Below are 19,724 nucleotides of genomic sequence, written 5' to 3'. Positions count from 1 at the left end.
CTTTCACCAGTCCTGTGAAACATTACCTACAACCTTGGAAATTGTCTTTCACACCAAACATTCTCAAATTTGTCACACAGCCAATTTTTAAATAGAAATTGTGATAATAAACAGGCTTTACTTTTCCAAAGAAAAAAGCAAAGTTGAAATTTCCTATGTGTCTATTGTACAGTCTTAGAAAGAAATATTATCTTAAAGTAGAAAATGCTGATTCTGACTTCCTTATGTTCACATTGATGCAATTGCTACAGCTTCATTTGAATTACTCTGAGCATACTCTGGTGAAAACCTTTAGACAATCTCTCTCGAGCAACGAAGCCGAATGATAATTCTACGCTACTGTTTTACACTTAATTTAATTGTGACTCCTACTGCTTTTATCAGCAACCACTCTTTGTTTTAAAAAACAAATTAAAAACCCTAACCAGATATAATTGGGCAAATTGAGAAGGAGATAGAAAAGCAGACCCTATAAACTGGAAGTGTGGATATTGTAAGCACATTGTAAGTTGCAGTCACTCAAAATCATTAAACATCATTGACTGCTCATTTTTGTGAAAGGGGTCCCTCACTGAAATGTCCAAGAATGCCTTAATGACTCTGCTCTTCCAGTTCCACTGAAAGTCAATGTATGTGAACCTCCAGGTCACAGAAGACGTTTTGCATCTCTGAATACATTTCGATCCATAATATACTACCGAGGGGAAGAGAGCTGCCACCTCTGTAGGCAAATTGTGAAAACACAGCACACATGAGGAAAGGCTGTGCAAATTGCTGTCCTATAAGATGGCTTTGTGCATTCGCAATCGAAGCTGCACACTTGCTACCTGGTCTTGCTGCACTTCACCAGAGCTGATCTCCTGCAGGAAGGGCGAAGGGATGAGAACTCCCCTGCGCAAGTGCTCACATACCTCCCGGTGACACGGCTAATGTAACTGCCAGCTGTTTCTAAAGACTATTGAAATCACATCTTCTTTAGCACAGACAGCAAATCCCAGTCACTTTATTCAGTTGATTCATCTTGGGAAAGGCGGCCTAGTAACCCACGTGAGTGGCATGACAGCGAGCATGCCTGGACAACGTGTTTCTTCGACCTTTTTAGCCATATGGCTTAGCCATAAGGGGCTTCAACCAATGAGAAGCTAAGCTGTAAAATGAGCTCTTTACTTCTTGTGCAGTCACTAGAAGCCTGTCATGCTCAAAATATTGTGCAATTATCCCTAAGGTATTAAGAAATTAACCACAACTGTTTCCCTTTCGCATCACCACTGATTGTTGTATGGTTTAAAACCACCATCCCTCTGAAACGTTCAATGGAGTCAGTAATCATTCTACCAACACTAGACATGAACCTGGCATGTGCACATACTTACTATCTGCATCTCAGTAAGACTGAAATGCTTTCATTTGGTCACAAAATGAGCTATCTATTTTAGGAACTGGTTCCAAACATAAACTGACTGCTACATTTCTCTGAGGTTCAAGTAAATTGCTTCTTCACATTCCGAAAAGAGTCTATAAACTGTTGTGCAGCTGTGACTCAGCTTCCTAAACTATTTGTGCAGCACATTTTTATAGTCATCAAAATAAAGGATACTGAAGCCAGATCATTATTCCTAAGGACTGCAAAATTTGCAGACTAATCACATTCAAAATTATGTTCAATCAGCAATTTGACTCCGGTTACACGTAACCTTTTGTTTCTTCCACTAAAGAGTAGTGTTATAAAGTGATAACACCAAACTACATAAGTAATAATGTGCCAGCACTATTGGAAATTTTACAGATTATTCTTTAGATATATTTAAAACTTAAGAGTGCTCAAAAGCTGTCAGAATTTACACTGAAAGTGTGTCACCAATATCTATGGAAGTTCTTCACCCCACTCTCCTTGCCACTGTAGTTATTTTCTCCACATAGACAGTCTCTTGACTAGGAGAGTGAATTTCCATTATTTTCATGAGAACCAGGTAAAAAATAAAGATGCAGGTGTCCTTGTTTAATTACCATTTCAGCTTTTCCCAGAGAGACCAGATCTTGCTTTTCTATGTACGTTTCTTTTGTTAAACTAGAAGTAAACGTCTGCAAAAACATAAGACAGGAATATTGCAGTAAGCTGCGGTATTACCTTGTTTTCATGTGGGCGAAAGTCCTTTTAAAGGAGATATTGGCAGTTGAAAATACATCCCCAGATAATATGCAGAAAAGGAGAGAGAAAGGGAGGGGGAATCAGGAGTAGAAAAGCCATTGGGAATAGCACATGAAGCTTATGGGAGATGAAAACCTGGGAAAGTATTGCCACTAAGCAGACTAAACTCCTCCTATTCTTCCTGCAAATAACCTACATGGCTGATGAATCCTGAGGTTTGTGGGTCAGAGATGTGAGAAAACGCCAGAAATCTCTGAGGAGTAGATGTTAAAGTTGACATCGATTACTTTTTGCAGTGTGACAACACCCACACAAGACATCTAGAAAGACAGACAAGATCTCCAGCAGTACGCTGCAGACTGGGTCTTCAATTAACTATGTTTGGTGGAGTTTTTTCTCCTCCCTTCAGACTTGGCCATGTTGTTGCTGGCACCAAAACCCCAGTGGCATTGCGTGCCTGGCTACACGGCCTGACCATACCTGTCCCTGCAGCATGATCATTTTTAAGTGAGCTTGGCAGCCTCAGTAGCTGTGTACGACCACGTTGGCATGCTCTGACAGGCAGTATAGACGCTACAAAACCAGGAGTTTCTCATGCCTCTCCCTCTGGCTTAATACAATGGATCGCGAGCACAGTTTCAACGCAGGTCTGCAGTGCAAATGCAAGTGAAAGACATAAATACTGGGCAGTGACCACAGCCAACTCTTCACTTTGGCGGACTGGCTTCTGGACAGGGCTCAGTCACCTGCACCTGGCTGGCTGCAAACCAAGTGTTTAAGAGCAGGAAGTAGAAGTTTAGTGTTTTGAAGCAGGACGAGATTTGAGCCTTCAAGTATTATATGTATCACTCTTTTCCTTTCCCGCATGCAGCAAAAATCCTTCTCTGTATTTTCAAATCTCCACATGCCTTTCTCTTTCTTACCTGTATTCCTACCCTTTTTTTCTCATACAAGCTTCTTGTCTCCATGAGGAGCTGCTCTTCTTGGTGCCCTTTTGTTCTCCTCTGATGCCTCTGTTTGAGCTTGCAGATTCATGTGAGAGAAGCACCTTCACTCCTTTCCTACCAACACATCACAGCTGTGCAGTTTGCCAGCAGGGAAGAGCAGCCTCTATCCTGCTTCTGGCTAATTTTTATTGCTCCCAGCTATGTCTTTTTATTATAAATTTTTCCAAAGCAGCATTTCTTTTACATTGAGCATATTTTGCCTCTAATAAAGCGGTAGTATCGTTATGAAACTAAGGAGTTTATAATGTTCCAGATAAAACCTGCATATGAGAACATTAAAAGTGGAGTATTACAGTACTTCCAAGTCAGGAAGCAATTAAATCAAACATAAAGAAGAAAAAGGAGGGAGAAATTACTAAAAGTAGAAAACGCTACAATGCATCTGCATGCAAAGTTTTATGTGACAGTGATATTTGTTTTGTTGGCTCGTGAGATGCTACAGTGATGAACGACCACATCCTGCACTACTCAGAAGTCCCTCTGCCACAGCATCTGATGGGGCATCTGTTTTGGTCATGTCTTAGCCCTGGCTAGCAGGTGTTATGCACCACGCACCTCTGCACGGAGCAACACCTGCACCCAGTGGACCTCATCCAGCATGCCTGTGCGATTCAACTGAGCACAGCGCAGTGCCTCTGGTACTGGCGGACATGGTTCAAGCACCAGAACTGGGGTCAGCAAGGCACTGCATCTAAATTCTACTGTGCTGGGACTGAGACGCCTCTCCACCTGGGGAGGCATCCCCCCCGTAGCGACTGTCAGGTTTGGGTCAGTCCCAGTTCTGTTCCACCTTGTACCACTTTGGGGTACAGACATATATTTATAGGTTCCTTCTTGATTTGTCTGTCTCTAGCCAGAGTTAATATGAACATGAATAAGCAATAATAATGCAATGCAGAGTTACAAAGCTGTATAAACAATCCATTAGCTAACAGTGCTTAATTAGCCTCAAGTGCCCTGACCTGCTTTGTAGACCTTCTCTGGGATAACAAACTACTGCTGGCAGGTGCAGTAAGTCCTTTTGGTTTGGTATCATTAGAGTGTCAGTGCTCACATTGGAGACAAATCACTCCAGGTATTTCTCTGTTCCATGGGGGTCTTTCATTCCATTTCAGCCCTATGTAGAGGCCTTAGGAGCAGACTGAGACCCTTTCTTCAAGGCCCTTCTCAGAGTAGAGCAAGTGCAGCGGAGCACAGAGCAAGGCGTGAGGAAGAAAATCTCAGCTGAAGCATCATGTAGGACCACAAGAAGTAAAGCAGCTCTGGAAAGCATGCAGTCACCAAGGCACAGATAAGCAAGGTTATAAGGAAGCACTTTGGAAGCATGGGCAGAGAGTGGAAAACGAGGCTTTAAGGTGCACTATATAAATGGGCAAATTACATACTTAGTTCCTTTCAACTTTTACACCCAGGAAAGGAGAAAGTGAGCTAATTTGTCCACCTTAAAAAGCTAAGCACCCTTTCCTCACCTTGAGCAAATTGCCACATTTCCCATTAAAGTCAATGATGCTCTGCAGACAGCTTCAGCTTTTTCACATTTTGAAGCTAGCATTGATAAGGGGGAGCTCAGAAAGGGCAAGGAACTTAAAAGGTCTCTCATGCAAACCTAGTTTCATCTGAGACTCAACAGAGAGACAGCTGTGCTTGATGCCATGATGGTACAGTGAGTTGATCCTGGCTGGAGGCCAGGTGCCCACCAAAGACACTCTATCACTGCCCTCCTCAGCTGGACAGGGCAGAGAAAATATAATAAAAGGTTTGTGGGTCGAGATAAGGACAGGGAGAGATCACTCACCAATTACCATCATGGGCAAATGAGACTTGACTGGGGAAAAATTAATTTAATTTATTACCAGTCATATCAGAGTAGGGGAATGAGAAATAAAACTAAATTTTAAAACACCTCCACCCACCCCTCCCTTCTTCCCAGGCTTAACTTTACTCCCAAATTCTCTACCTACTCCCCCCTCAGCGGCACGGGGGGCAGGGAATGGGAGTTGCAGCCAGTTCATCACACGTTGTCTCTGCCGCTCCTTCCTCCTCAGAGGGAGGCCTCCTCACACTCTTCCCTTGCTCCAGCGTGGGGTCCCTCACGTGGGAGACAGTCCTCCACCAACTTCTCCAGTGTGAGTCCCTCCCACAGGGTACAGTTCTTCACCAACTACTCCAGCCTGGATGTAGATCTTCAGGAGCAGACTGCTCCAGCATGGGTCCCTCACGGGGTCACAAGTCCTGCCAACAAACCTGCTCCAGCATGGGCTCCTCTCTCCACAGGTCCTGCCAGGAGCCTGCTCCAGCATAGGCTTCCCACAGGGTCACAATCTCCTTCAGATGCCTCCACCTGCTCCAACATAGGGTCCTCCACGGACTGCAGATGGATATCTGCTCCACTGTGGACCTCCATGGGCTGCAGGGGGACAGCCTGCCTCACAATGGTCTTCTCCAAAAGCTGCAGGGGAATCTGTACTCTGGTGCCTGGAGCACCTCCTCCCCCTCCTTCTGCACTGACCTTGGTGTCTGCAGAGTTGTTCCTCTCACACATTCTCACTCCTCTCTTCTGGCTGCTCTTCCACAGCAGTTTTTCCCCCCTCCCCCCCCTTCTTTTAAATACGTTGTCCCAGAGGTGCTACCACCATCACTGATGGGCTCAGCCTTGGCCAGTGGCAGGTCCATCTTGCAGCCGGCTGGCATTTCGCTCTGTTGGACATGGGGGAAGCTTCTAGCAGCTTCTTACAGAAGCCACCCCTGTAGCCCCCCTGCTACAACCTTGCCGTGCAAACCCAATACAGATGGGCTCTTCTGCTTGCTCTGAATCCTAGGTGGAAATGAATAAGCATGAGAGAAAAATTCACCTGCTGCCATCTGTACATATGCCTGAAAGCACAGTCTAAAGGCAGTTCCCTTTTTTTCCTCAACCTATGTCCTACTTATATAACAAATACATCCAGAAAAGCATGGCTATCTTTCCCTACACCTTGGGGAAAAATGTTACAACAGCATTAGGATTCCCACATTAGATTAAATAATTTTTCAGAAGTTTAAATATCACCTCTCTAACACAGCATCAAGTCCCTTGCCATTGGTAGCAAACGATTCATGAAATCATATCTAAGGCCAGATTATCCTTTAAGTATAGCTTTGAAAATTTTGAAACACTTCTGACTACATCAGATGTAAAAAGAAACCCCACAACTGCAAACCTTTAAATAAGCAAACAAAAAAGCTACCAGTTACAGAACTTCCCTGGAACTGGACTGGCTGTAGAGAAAGACTAACACTGTGCATCTTGACAAGTTAGATGTGTTCAGTTTTCCAAGGCTTTCAATGGTCTTCCTCCCTCCCTCCCTCCCAAATATTGGAGAGATGACAGGATTTTCAAGACCCATCGTAGTTTCAGAAACTGTTCCTTAAATGTTACTATTTTCCCATTTTCTATCAAAATTTTTGTCCACCTGGCTTCTGAATTTACATAATTTTTAGCATATATACTTTTCCATGAAAAGAAACCACAGAGCTTAAATATACAGCCTGTGAAGGAACAGCTCTTTTTCTTTGTCTGAAACAGGTCATCCCCAAAGTTTTGTATTGAAAGAGATCATGAACAACCACTTCCCTTTACCTCTCTATTCCAGTCATGATACTACAGAGCTCTATCATATCCCCTCTCTGTTGTTCATATTCCCAAGCTTAGGAGACCTGGTTTACACTGTTGCTCCTCACCAATAAGCTTTTGTATACCTCCAATCATCCCTGGTCACTCCTTCCTTGTTCCTTTCCGTTTTTAAGAAATGAAGACCTGCAATGCACATTAAAAAAGTTTCAAGAAGCAGCAGCAGAAATGCCCATGATGTTCAGGCTGTGCCTTCAACAAGTATTTACGCAGTGGCACAGTGATGTTTCTGGTTTTGTTCTTCCCCTTGTAATTTCATTTGCCCAAGATACTTGTAGATGGGCTCTGCCTCGTCGCATTTGCCAGCAATCTTCAGGCAAGTTTCTAGTGAGGCAGGGATCTCCCTCCTAACCCACCTGCTCGAGGTCCCTATGTCAAGCAAAGGCTGCAGGAAACAACATTGCATTATTTCTCTCATTTGTATGCTGCATCTTTTTCCACTTCAGTTGCTTTCTAGGGCTCATGTTTTTCACTTCTGTAAGAGCATCGCCATACAGCCCTTTTGTATCAGCAAAACAAATCTTCACAAAGGTGTATTACTTGTCACTGCATTTTTTTTTCCAATTACCCTCCTTCAACGGGAGGAGGGTAGCATCATTGTGTGCCTACGTCACTGGTAGGATCTGCGTTTTGAACTGCGATCAAAGGCACGACTGAACTAGAACCAGGACTCCATGAAGAAGGGGTTTGTGTACATGCTGGGTTTATGCAGCTTTATCTGCACTGATTTAGAAACAAACAGTTAAAGAGCCGCAGGTTCCAGGGGGACATATATTTACACTTGCAAATGTGCTTTAGGTCAGAATAGCTTATTCTCCCCTACAAAAGCGGCTACATTACCTGTGGCATAACTGCACCCAGAGCCAGTGTTAATTTAAGTCTGTCAAAGTTCTGATGAATAAAAAGATCATGCTTACCTTAGGCCCACCAAAGGGTTGCTTTTATAGCCTGGAAGGTGGTTTATTAAATTACAACAAGCTAGCATTCAACAGTGATTATCTAGCATGACTGAAAGACTCCTGTAGTGCTCACAGAGATGCAAGATAATAACCTGAAGTCATGAAAATGTCTTGGAGAGAGTCATACTAGTCCTACTTTAATAGCCTGCATGGCAGTCTGAAAAACCACTTGTCTTCCTTAGGCATAAGTGAAGAGAAAAGCTTAGCTAAGTGAATATAAAGCTCTTGTTGGTTGCTGTTGACTTATCGGCGATTGTCACGGGCACGTTGCAGGAGCATGGTGCTGAACGCAAGGTGCTGCCTGCACAAGTCATACGAGCCCAGCTGAATAAATGGAACTTTTTTCCCCAAGGTGCCTAATTTGATTAATTTATAAGTCTTGTATGTTTATTTCTGTCTAACAATTCATTATTTAGTTCCTTCTACAAAAAGAAAACACACTGTATAATGCATATATGCTGCTATATTTTCCAGGCCACTGGGATAAATGCCTAGCAATTGTGTGTAAAATGCCCCCTTTCAGTTCACCCAGCAGCTGCAATCAGTGTTGTTTGTCACCATCCCAGCTGACTGAATTCTTCTTGGGGTTGCCTGCATTTTTGTTGCGTTTATTACTTTTCTCTTTTTGTTTGCTTTAGTATCTACTTTGATTTAATTTATTGCTACAACGAGATTTGTAATAGTATTAGAACCACATGCATTCTGAAGAGTAATTTGAAAAAAATAAATTAAAAAGTTCCTTTGCTTGCCCCAGTATGAAAAAGCAGTGAGAAAGAGTACCTTGTCCTGAAATCTGATAAACACAATAGGAATCAAAAACTGAGGTTGATAAAACATTTTCAGTAGAATGTTTCTCTATCAAAAAAATTGTCAATTTGTTGGGGGGGGAGGGTGGGAATATCCCAAAGTCAAGAATTGCCATCAAAAATTTTGTTTAGAAAATAAATCTGACCTTATCTGGACTGGAATATCCTGGCTTTTTATTTTGTAATGACTTGACACTTTGAAAAATGTAATCTAATGTATCAAATAGAATACAAATTATCAATTAGAATACCAGTTGCCTCTAAGCAAGCCAAAAAGCAATTATCATTTCAATTACTGAAACAGCATCTGTAATACCAATAACCAATTAATGTTACTGTAAATAAAAATAGCAAGGAATAATTCAAAACATAAAAATTAAAACCATAAAGTGCAAAACATTAAAATAATAAAACAAAATACAGTGTAAACAATAAGTCCAACCAAGAGGAAATATTTCAACTTTCCAAAAGCAAATTCTGATAGAAATATTTTAAGCATTATGTTGAAAAATGACTTCAGAAAGTGCTCAAAAGAGATTCAAAGGGAAAAAAATTGCAAGAATATTAGAATTTCTGTGGATTGGATATTCTAGCTTTTGACTCACCATCTCTATAAGCAAGTGGAATAGACTTGCACTAGAATGAATGTAGGTTCATACAAAACCCAATAGATTCATATCTCAGTTTCTGTCACAATAAATAATATCACGTCAACACTTCTTTCTTTGAGGCAATATCTATTTCTTATGATTTTTTTTTAAGATTGGATCTGTCGTCTTAAGTGGCACTTACTGATTTGAAACTATGAGGTAACTCATCTTACTCATTTTACTTATATGCATAGCATTTACTAGCCAAAAATAAATTCAGAACACTGAGATGATTTAAAACTTACTTTCACTTGTGTTAAGCACTGCATCCAAATTTTTTTCTTTCTTAACAACTAGCTGTTACCCTGATTTTCAAAATCAAGAGCATTCTCATTAAACCTGTCTGCACTGATTTTGAGCCTTTTGCCCATATGCATCCAGTAAAAGGTAATTGCATACACTGAAGTGATATGTAGTACAAACACCAGGGCAAACCACCATGCCTCGTGAAAAAAAGCACCAAGTCAAGTCCCAGATGCTTTTTGCTGGCCGAAGAATGAAGTGAAGCACTAGCTATGCAGATATATTTTGAGTGTGGGTAGATTTACAAGCATAGATTTTTTTTTTTTTTTTAACATCTTAATGTGCTGCCTGAATGTCAACTGTTACATTTCAAATACCACAAGTCTCGTTTTATCTCATTTAATCGGATATTCTCTATAATGCAGAACAGTGCAATCAATCTGAGACATCATCTGTGAAACAGGAAAAAACCTAGGAGACTTCACAGATGGGAAAAAAGATAGCTGGGGATACGTCTGAATGTGTCTGCCTCCACAGCGCAGACAGTAATGATTTTCAGCACAGCAACTAGGCTTATTTTAACTTTCAGGGGCCTGGCTCACCATTGGTAGTGTCTTGCTGCCCCAGCGCTGGCCATGCTCTCCGGGGAACCCGCAAGCAGCAGGTCGGTCGAACATACGCTCCTGCCTTCGCCCAGCCTCCGCCCCAGCTACGGGGCCTTTTTCAGGCTGCTCTCTGCCTGCAGGTGGTTTTATTAACCATAAATTGACTTTTACCTTGATGATAATTTTAATTAGACCTTATACAGCCAATGTCTTCAGGGGCAGGGCCTAAGACAACAAAAGTTACTACTTCTCCCCCCTCCCTCACATGGGAAAAATCATCTTATATCCCATATTGCAGTAAAGTATATTACTTGAATAAAATACTTTTAAAGTAAACATGCATCTGGACAGATGTACGCCTGTCTAAAGAGGTCAGACGTGCTGGGTCAAGTCCAATGCCTAGGAGGGTTTTTGCCTTCCGAAACAACTGTCCACGGTGGACATGCAGGCTGCTTCTGCAGCCTGGTACCCACGGGCGCATTGCGGGCCCCAGCACCTCCCATGTCCAGGGTCTGGCACTGGAGCCCTCCTGGGGAAGGGGCTCTCACACAGGCTGGAAGGACGTGCTCTGGCAGAGCCTGGACAAGCCTTGGTCTGCAAGGAAGAAGCACCAGCCTCCACAGCCACGCTTGCTGAAACATCTAGGACAGGCTGAGAGAGTTGGGGTTGTTCAGCCTGGAGAAAAGGCGGCTCCGGGGAGATCCAATTGCGGCCTTCCAGTACCTCAAGGGGCCTACAGGAAAGATGGAGAGGGACTGTTCATCAGGGAGTGTAGTGATAGGACAAGCGGTAATGTGTTTAAGCTAAAAGAGGGTTGATTTAGATTAGATATTAGGAATAAATTCTTTGCTGTGAGGGTGGTGAGGCACTGGAACAGGTTGCCCGGAGAAGCTGTGGATGCTCCATCCCTGGAAGTGTTCAAGGCCAGACTGGATGGGGCTTTGGGCAACCAGGTCTAGTGGAGGGTGTCCCTGCCCATAGCAGGGAGGTTGGAACTAGATGATCTCTGAGGTCCCTTCCAACCCAAACCATTCTATGATTCTATTGTCTAAGTCTGCCATCAGCCTCTTCTATGGAAAAGACATGTTAACAAGGGCCAGTTGTATCAGAAATTTTGAGGCATGTGTACTACTTGTCTTTCTTTCATGCATCGTTAATTTCCAGCACACTCTCTCTTGGCAAGTAATGCTTTTGGTTGTAATAAAGCCTATGGTGCCAAGCTTTCTAAATGGTCATAAAGTGAGGGCGATCCCCAGAGGAGAAGGCAGCTGTAGTGTGCAGCAGATGCCAGTGAAAATCCGTGTTCATCTGCCACCTCATCTTTGTGGCAAGAATCCAGGCAATTAACAATAACAAGATGCTATTGAAAAGAATATGTAAACCTGCCATGTTCATACACACATTCCTCATAGGGATCCAACTGATCGTTCTCAACTTATGCTGATCTGGATTGAACAAAGCATACAGGTCTTGCTTATTTCACTTCTAAGCTAGATTGTATTTCTGATGAAAGACCAATAAACTCTGAAAGACAACAGTAATCACATAATGATTGTCTGAATTTGGCAGATTAGTACATAGAGATGGAAAGAAGCACTCTACTGATCGATACCATTTTAATTTCTTGAGCTCTTTATAACAGAATCAGAAGAAATGGTAGAGGGTAATAACAATGCAGTAACTACATTGTAGGATGTGAGGTCTATAACATACAGATTCGTTTTTGTAAAAGGCAGTCCATGCTCTAACTCATTCACTGAATAACAGCTTTATGCAAGGGCAAGGCCCACCGTTCTTTCATGTGTAAACAATTCTCTGATACATTACCAGTTTGGAAAAAAACATGTAAAGTATGCAAGATAGACTTTAAGCTATGTTTTATGCACTACATCATAAACCACTGCATGTTAGTTGGAGGTTTCTAAAGGTTAAGAGGAGGCACAGAAGAGACACAAATTTTCTGAATTCACCTAAACCAGCTTGATTACAGAAAGAACCTATAAAAAGAAAAATATGCCTAAATTTAGGTCCTGTGACTGACATCTTCTCAGGGAAAGGTCATTCACACATACTTTTTCATAAAACTTTTCCTTTCTTCACTTATACGTCTGACACTCAAGGTCCCATTACTGTTCATTCATTTTCAAAACCGTGAACAGAAAGTAAAAAAAAAATTAAAAAAATTAAAAATATCAAAATACATATGTAAAAAATATTGCAAATATTTGTAAGCTGTATTTCTAAGTATTGCAAATATATTGAAAGTTGTATTTGTAAGAACATTCCAGTTTGAGAATGATGCTGAATTTGTTCTGAATATTACAGGAGTTTTGAGGATTCAAAACAACCAGATAGTTAAGGAAGAGAGACTGTTTCTCTTCACAAACACCATTTTGCCCAGAGTCAAGAACATGCAGTTCAACAGATGTGTAGAACACAATCTTCATGAACAATTCCTAAACCAAAACTGCCCATACAGTCCTGAAACTTGTTAGTAGGGATTCTGAGAAGAGCTTAACTTGTCAGTAACTGGGATTGTCTTTGAGCAATACATAGCATCTGAACAATTAAAGGTGGTTGTGTACTCTGCTTCTGTGATGGTATACCACCCACAGAGAGAAAAATTACAGAAGCAGCAGTGTATCGAGAAACCAGGAGAACAGTAAAGTCTATCAGTAGGGCACTTAAACCTAAAAATACTGACAGGCAGCCTAGTCAATGAAAAAAAAAACCCAAACAAAAAATAACATCAAACCCTTCCAAATGCTAAGTCCTTTTTTGTTTTAAAAAATTGAACTAAACCAAACAAAAACCCACAAACCGCCGTCCCCCCCCCAAAAAAAACCCAAACCCACGCCAAAACCCCCAAACATAAAACCAATCAACCAACATACCCACCTCATTCCTTCCTTAGGTGAATGCCTGGTTAGACATAACTACATAAAGCTGTCTTCTATACTCCCAGGAAGAAAGAGCAACGTGTACCTCTTCATATTAGATCTAAGCCCCAGAATCAAAATGGCACCAAAAATCATGGGTCCCACTGGACTAATTTCTTCCTTCTAATTCTTTATGAACACAAGCCTAAATCCTGAAAAGGCTGGGTTTAGAGATAATGTTCTTGTTTAATTTCTATGAGGAGTTAACCACCAACCAGAAACATTTTTCTTCATTTACAAAGCAATAAGATCCTGCTTACAAAAGGCTATTAATGGATCACAGCAGTCATAATTACAATTGCACAAAGAGCAATCTGGAAATAGATTTCCACAGATGATTTTAATGCCTCAGTCAATACAGTATATTATGTGCCTAGGAGTGAAAGATGCAGATGAGTTAGAATTGCAGTGGATGAAGGTTTGTGAGAAAATTAACATTAGATAAGAACATAATCTGTTAGAGAGTATTTCCTCTTAATTCCTGATAATGTTCACAACATTTTCAGTCTCCTCATGTGACATCTCTCCTTGTTGAAAATTGGGCATGGTCTTCATTTTACGGCTACTGACAATACCTCCTTCAGTGATCAAGCCATGGCAAGGATATGCTTGTTACACTCTCTCCCTTTTTCATAGACTGCTAGGGTTTGGTTTTGCTCCTGCCTTTGCAACTGTCAAACTTATTCCTCTCATAACACATTTTTTCAATTATGGGTCTCCCTCTGGACTTTTAAAAAAGTAAATCTAAACTAATCAAGACAAAGAAAATTTCATAATCAACAATATTGAGCCTTTCTTTATTTTTCTTCTCAGCTTTTCCAGTTAACAACCCATTTTATAGGTAAATACATCAGAAGCTAAATATTAGATGAAATACAATGATGATTCATAAGAATTCATAAGTTCTAAAAATTGCTGTCCAAATGTGCTCGAGATACTTGGTGCTCTTATCAGTTCCATTACTGCTTCTTCCTTCTTAGAATTTAATGGTATATGTCAAAATGTTTTACATATTATCTCCAATTAAAAAAAAAAAAAAAATCTCAAAGCAGTTACTTTAATCCAATTTCTGTGAACATCCGCAACTTACAATTCAGTGATTATTCTCCCTGACACTAAATTCACATTCAGTGAATACAAAGACCATAAATGTTCTTAATTCATGCAAAGTGATAATTCCCTGACTGCTTGCTTTCTGATTTATACAAGTGCAAGAGACGATAAATGTATGAAACAAAGTTGTTTTCTCCTTCTTATTGTACTATGCCACGGCTCATCTCTTCTCCTTAATTTAAAAGCTACAATTGTTATTTCTGATGCGTAAAGTCTACTGTTTGTCCTTTCTATTGAAATGAACGTGCACTGTCTGTAAGAACACAACAGTAAAGATGCACCTTTGACAGCTGCAAATCCCAAATCCAACTTTCTCAGTAAAAAGACAATGTACTAGGTTGTGCTGTGTGCTGATAGATGGTAGGAGAAATATTTTGACCTAGCTATAATCCCATCTATCAGAAGCGCTGGGGAAGGAAAACATCTGACAACTTGCATAAGGTCAATCCTTTAGCCAATTTTTCAGAAACTCGGTCATGGTAATTCACAACAGTCCCTTCTTTTTTTGAAAGGTTCTTGTTCAACTTCCAATCACTTGGCATGACCTGCTATCAGCTTTCTTGCAGACACAATCCCATGCCTCAGTAGTATTTTGTAAATGTACTGCTTGCTGACCAAATACCTTGTCAAGCTTTCAGCTGACTTTGGAATTTAAAATAAAGTTCTTGACAGGACCCTGTACACATGAGAAAAACCAGCCTTTTCAGATCACACTGATCCTATCCTCCATTACAAAAGCACAAAAAGCAATCTTTTACATACCACATTTCACATGAAATAAAAATATCACTGCATGATGGCAGAGACATCTCAAAAGAACACACACTTCAGATAACTGTTACTAACTTTACTGCTAACTTCGCTCTAAAAGTTAAACTTTTCTAAAGATGTTACATAACATGAATAATTCAGTAATTGAGCTTATTTTTAACTGTGTTAACTTTTAATTGAACTACTGAGGTATTGAACTTAAGTCTGTTGCCTTTAAATGACTTGTTACATTAATAAAATAAATTTTTAAAAGTCTTTCCGAAACTTCCACCTGCTTAGAAGTGCTTTATAATCTGTTTCTTCCAGATATGCACTGCACAAAGAAATACCTCTGGAGTGCTGACAGCATCACTTAGCCCTACTTCCAGCAGAACCGACTTGCTTTCTCCAAGCTGGGGACAAGACCAGTGAAATACAAATGAACTGTGCCCATACAGCTAAATAAAACCAGGCGGTGAACTCGCGGCCAAAGCCTACCATGCCCGCTCCAGACATCAGCGACGCAGCTCAGTCAGCCACCCGTGGGCAGCTCAACACCTCACAATTACACTCACAGATGGCGTGAAAGTAGAAAAGGAAAGTCCTCTACTGACCTGCCCTCCTGTCCCCTACGTGCAGTGCAGGAACACTCCCCCACACCCTGATACACGTTTGAATCAGTATATTTAGCCTCGGTAGAGCCAACTGGAATTTTTTAGCAGAACATTTTCCATGGTGTTTTTGCAATTTGATTAAAAGTGGCTGTCTCTTGACAGTCCATCAGCCTCCCTACCACCCTCTGAAATCTGCACAGAGACTGAGGTTCTCTGTCTGTAAGCTCCTTCTCCCAGTCTCACACCTCCTTTGGACATCGAAAAGTTCATTCTAAAATGCTCTTTCTTTGGCGATTTCAGAATGAAACACATGAGTTCCCATTTCAGGGAAAACATCAAGATTTCATCTGATATACAATATTTTCACTGAGGAATTTCCAGTGGGAAAAGAAATTCCATGTTCCTTGGATCTAATATACACAGATAATAGGATAGAAAATAATCCAGCTGAGTACTGAGAGAAATCAGAGCAACACAGAGATGAGTACTAAAGTTACATTTCACTGAACTGTATTGTGTGAGGGATTTTCTTCTTTCAACGCATGAGCAACTTGTTTTCTCCCCCCTCTATTCTGTTACCTCACTTTCTTTTTTGATTTTTAAAAAAGTATAACCCAGTAAGACTGTGAATATGCATGAAAAGGCAGCCCAGAACTAGGAAAAGGAAAAATAATGTTTTAAGCATGAGAGAAACATTGGCAAATTGTTAACTATAAATTCACCTAGATGATATCTTGTGATATCACAAGTATTACCGCCAGGCTCTATCTAGTTCTCCAAGTCTATTTTAAGCCAGCATTATGCTGAGATTAGTTAGCATGCAGCATCCTTAAAAAAAAAAAAATCATCAGGAACATATAACTTTTCTGCTTATAAAAGTCCCTCTAACTGATCCTGATAAAATTTTACATTCTCTGGGAACATTGTTAGAAGCTGTAAAAACTCACCTTTCTCTTAGACAAGCATGCTTCTTAAAGGCAACTTTCTATGTTTGGAAATTCACTGTAAAGGTTGCCATGGTGATTAATTTTAAAAGTGAAATTCTCCCCTTTTAAAGTTTTTTCTTTAAAGAAGAAATGCTCCATACTAGGGCCCAGTCCTCAGCAAGGCAAATGGGAATGAAAATCTCATCTTAATCTTGAAGATTAAAGGACATAGCCTCTGTGTCACTGAAACTTCAGCAGATACTTTTCAGAAAAATGTTGGAAATATCAATTTTTACCTAAAAATGAAATAAAAATACATTCATAGGAGAAAGAATAGAAGGACAAAAGGAACATCTTCCAGTGGTCAGACTGTAGCCAGTAGGCCAGGTTATACTAGTGAAAGGAAGGAGGAAAGTTAAGGAAAGAATGGTAGTGGTAGCTGGAGCTCAGCAGAAAAAACAGCAAAGCAGAGTCAGCTGAGACAGTGTTGTCATGTGGCAAGAGAGGCATGAGAACTGCATCACCAAAGAAAGAGTCTAGAAGCCAAAGGTCACTAATGAACAGCTCTTTACCTAAGGCATCTTCAATTTTCTTTCCATGGCTCAAGATGCAATTTCACATGGATGTCTCCATCTATTGACTTCTCCTCTGCACAATGCTGTGCAGAACTACATTAAACCTTGGCTTTCCACACAACTGTGTTAGCTGCCAGGGAGCAGACAAATGCACAGCTCTGTTCCTGCAGTGAGAGATGGAAAAGTACCATTTTTTCTCTAAAAAACATACAGTGTTCAACATTACATCATGCAACTTGTCACTGCATAAGCTGTCACTGCAGAAATAACCGCAAGTGTTGTGTCAGTTCAATACCCAGGCAATTTATGACTTCCTTATTCACATAAAGATCACAGTACTGTGAGACAGCTGCATTATTCATTATGTGTTTAATATTTTATCTCTCTAGACAGAAGTATCTGTACAAGCACAATTAAAAAGTCTGACGTAGACAGAGTTGATTTTAATACAATCAAACAAATCTGTTTCAGAGACATACTTGACCTTAAAGCTCTAGGGTTTAAATGGAGAGAAGAAAAAACATGCTGAGACTCATGTGGTGCAGTGTCTGGGTGTCATGCATTTTACCTTGAATAACTACCCAAGTAGATCTTTACTTGATCTACTACTACATCAGTCATGGTAACTATGAGATGTTCTAAAGTTATATCAAATTATTTTAAGTTAAATAGACAAGGTCATGATGACAATGAAACATACCACTTTTTTAAAAATGGCACAACACACAAATAATTACTACTGCTGCTCTGTCATTACCATAAAGTTATATAAATCCATATGCCTTGTATTTACCCATTAGGACTTCTAGGGGAAAGACTGCTACCTGCATGGCATCAGAGTTACAGGTATGAATGCAATGAAAGTTGGGTAAGAAATAGCCACTATTCTCCACATTCAGTCTTGGATAAGGGTCTTTTCAAGAACTACGGAGACAAACCGCACTCAGAAACTCAACCTTAGGACTTCCTAAATCTCCATAAAGTTTGATAGTTTCCAGTGTTCCTCTACTTTTTTGGAAATAAGCCCAGGAGTCTTCAAGATTATTTAGGACAGTTAAGAAAAAACAGCATTTACCAGCGTCAGTCCTGGGAGAGGTGGTGGGGTGGAGACTAGGCATAACAAAACAACCCCATTCCTAGTGCTATATTTCTACTGTGATTTCCATCAAAGAGATTTTGCTCCTAGCCTTGAAATCATGTACACAGCTTTCAGCTCAATGAAAAAAATAATAACACACAAACATGTTGTCAAAAGGTCATTTCAGGAGTGCACATTCACACAACAGAAGCAAAACTACGGCTTTAGCAAGCACAAGACTTTTAAATTCTACAAAGATCCAGAAACAAAAAGGTTGAGATCTGTGAAAATCAGGCAGGAATTTGAAATAGTAACTCCTTCAAATTGCAAGAGATGGCACATTCTCAAAAGTTGCTTGTCTGAAAAAGCACATTGCTCTGTTTCCTTCTTGATGAAGATTATATTTGTCCCAGGAAGCCCCAGAAGAGCTTTTCAGAGAGATCATCAGCAACCCCATGCTGCTACCATTGTATGCTTTTAAACTCCAGACACACACAGTACCCTTGCTGGGCTCAGAACTTGTGGAACTGAGAAAGAAACACCAAAAGGGAGATAAAGGACTCCAGCCACTACTCAGCTTTGCTACTCATCACCACAGACAAACTTCTGTGTTCTTGATTTATCTTCATTTAAAGATATGAATGTTCATACCAGAATTGAAAAGCACCGTATGTCACTAGAGGAGACTGAAGTGACATGGCGAGGGGCATTACGCATTGCTAATATTCCTCTACAACCACTTTCAGGGGTCTAAAAACCTATTCAGCCCTTGCCTGCTGCTTCCTAATACAAAAGTCAAACTCCACCTGGGACCTGAGAAGTTTCTGGAGGTCTCCATGCAGCATCTTTTAGCTCAGAGTAAAGCTGAGAATGACCAGAGTTAAATCACTCCATGACATGTCTTTGACAGCTGAGACTATTTTGTGCTCAGGAGTAAGCTAAGCTAAGAACAGTAGTGAAGCATCATCATGTGCTTGGTACCTTTTTTCTTTCCTTTTCTCTATGTTTCCTTTCCTTTGACTAGCGTTTTCCTTAGGCTATGACTTGCTTCTCATTTACTCAGCTTCAGCAAATTGCAGAACAGCTTCTTCTTCAGCAGAGTGTTTGTGAATTGCTTTGGAAACACTGCTTAGAAGGGATATAAGCAAGGTGGGAAGTAGTCCAAATACTGGTCAATGAAAGACCAGTAAAGCCTGTTACAGTCACTTTATTTGAAAGGCAACAGTGCATCTGCAACAGGCATCAGATGATGCACAAATTCAAAATGACAATTTGCAGGCAAAGCACTTGGAAGTGTTTTGGTGGTCCAGCAAGCTGCATTAGCTGGCAGTGAAGGAGACTGAAAGAGAGACCAGGCCTTACCTGCTGGCCTGGGACTCCCACAAGTCTTGAAGCTACCACTAAAAACAGCCAGAAGAAAAAAGTGGAAACTTTTTCACAGTCCCTCTCACAGCACTGTGAACCTGTTGTGCATTGAAAGGATAAGACCAGTGCTGACCTGTTTAAGCTTTGGCATGCAATAGAATAAGTATGTTAAAAATGAACAAATTCATATTGTCTAATTATACTCTCTTTATAATTTTTACTGGGTTATATAAATACTAATTCCCAGAAAGCTTTAATTTAAAACTTAATCTAAC

At 40.5% G+C, this 19,724-nt stretch overlaps 1 protein-coding gene across 5 annotated transcripts in view; it reads right to left on the bottom strand.

Annotated features, from left to right (window-relative positions):
* Positions 1-19,724, bottom strand: part of ANO4 (anoctamin 4) — a 197,538-nt gene that overhangs the window by 137,523 nt on the left and 40,291 nt on the right. The gene's annotated exons all lie outside the window — the stretch shown is intronic.

Source organism: Grus americana, chromosome 1 (assembly GCF_028858705.1).
Source record: "Grus americana isolate bGruAme1 chromosome 1, bGruAme1.mat, whole genome shotgun sequence".
NCBI lineage: Eukaryota > Metazoa > Chordata > Aves > Gruiformes > Gruidae > Grus > Grus americana.
Note: the sequence above shows the minus strand (reverse complement) of the source record. Positions and strands in the feature narration are given on the sequence as shown.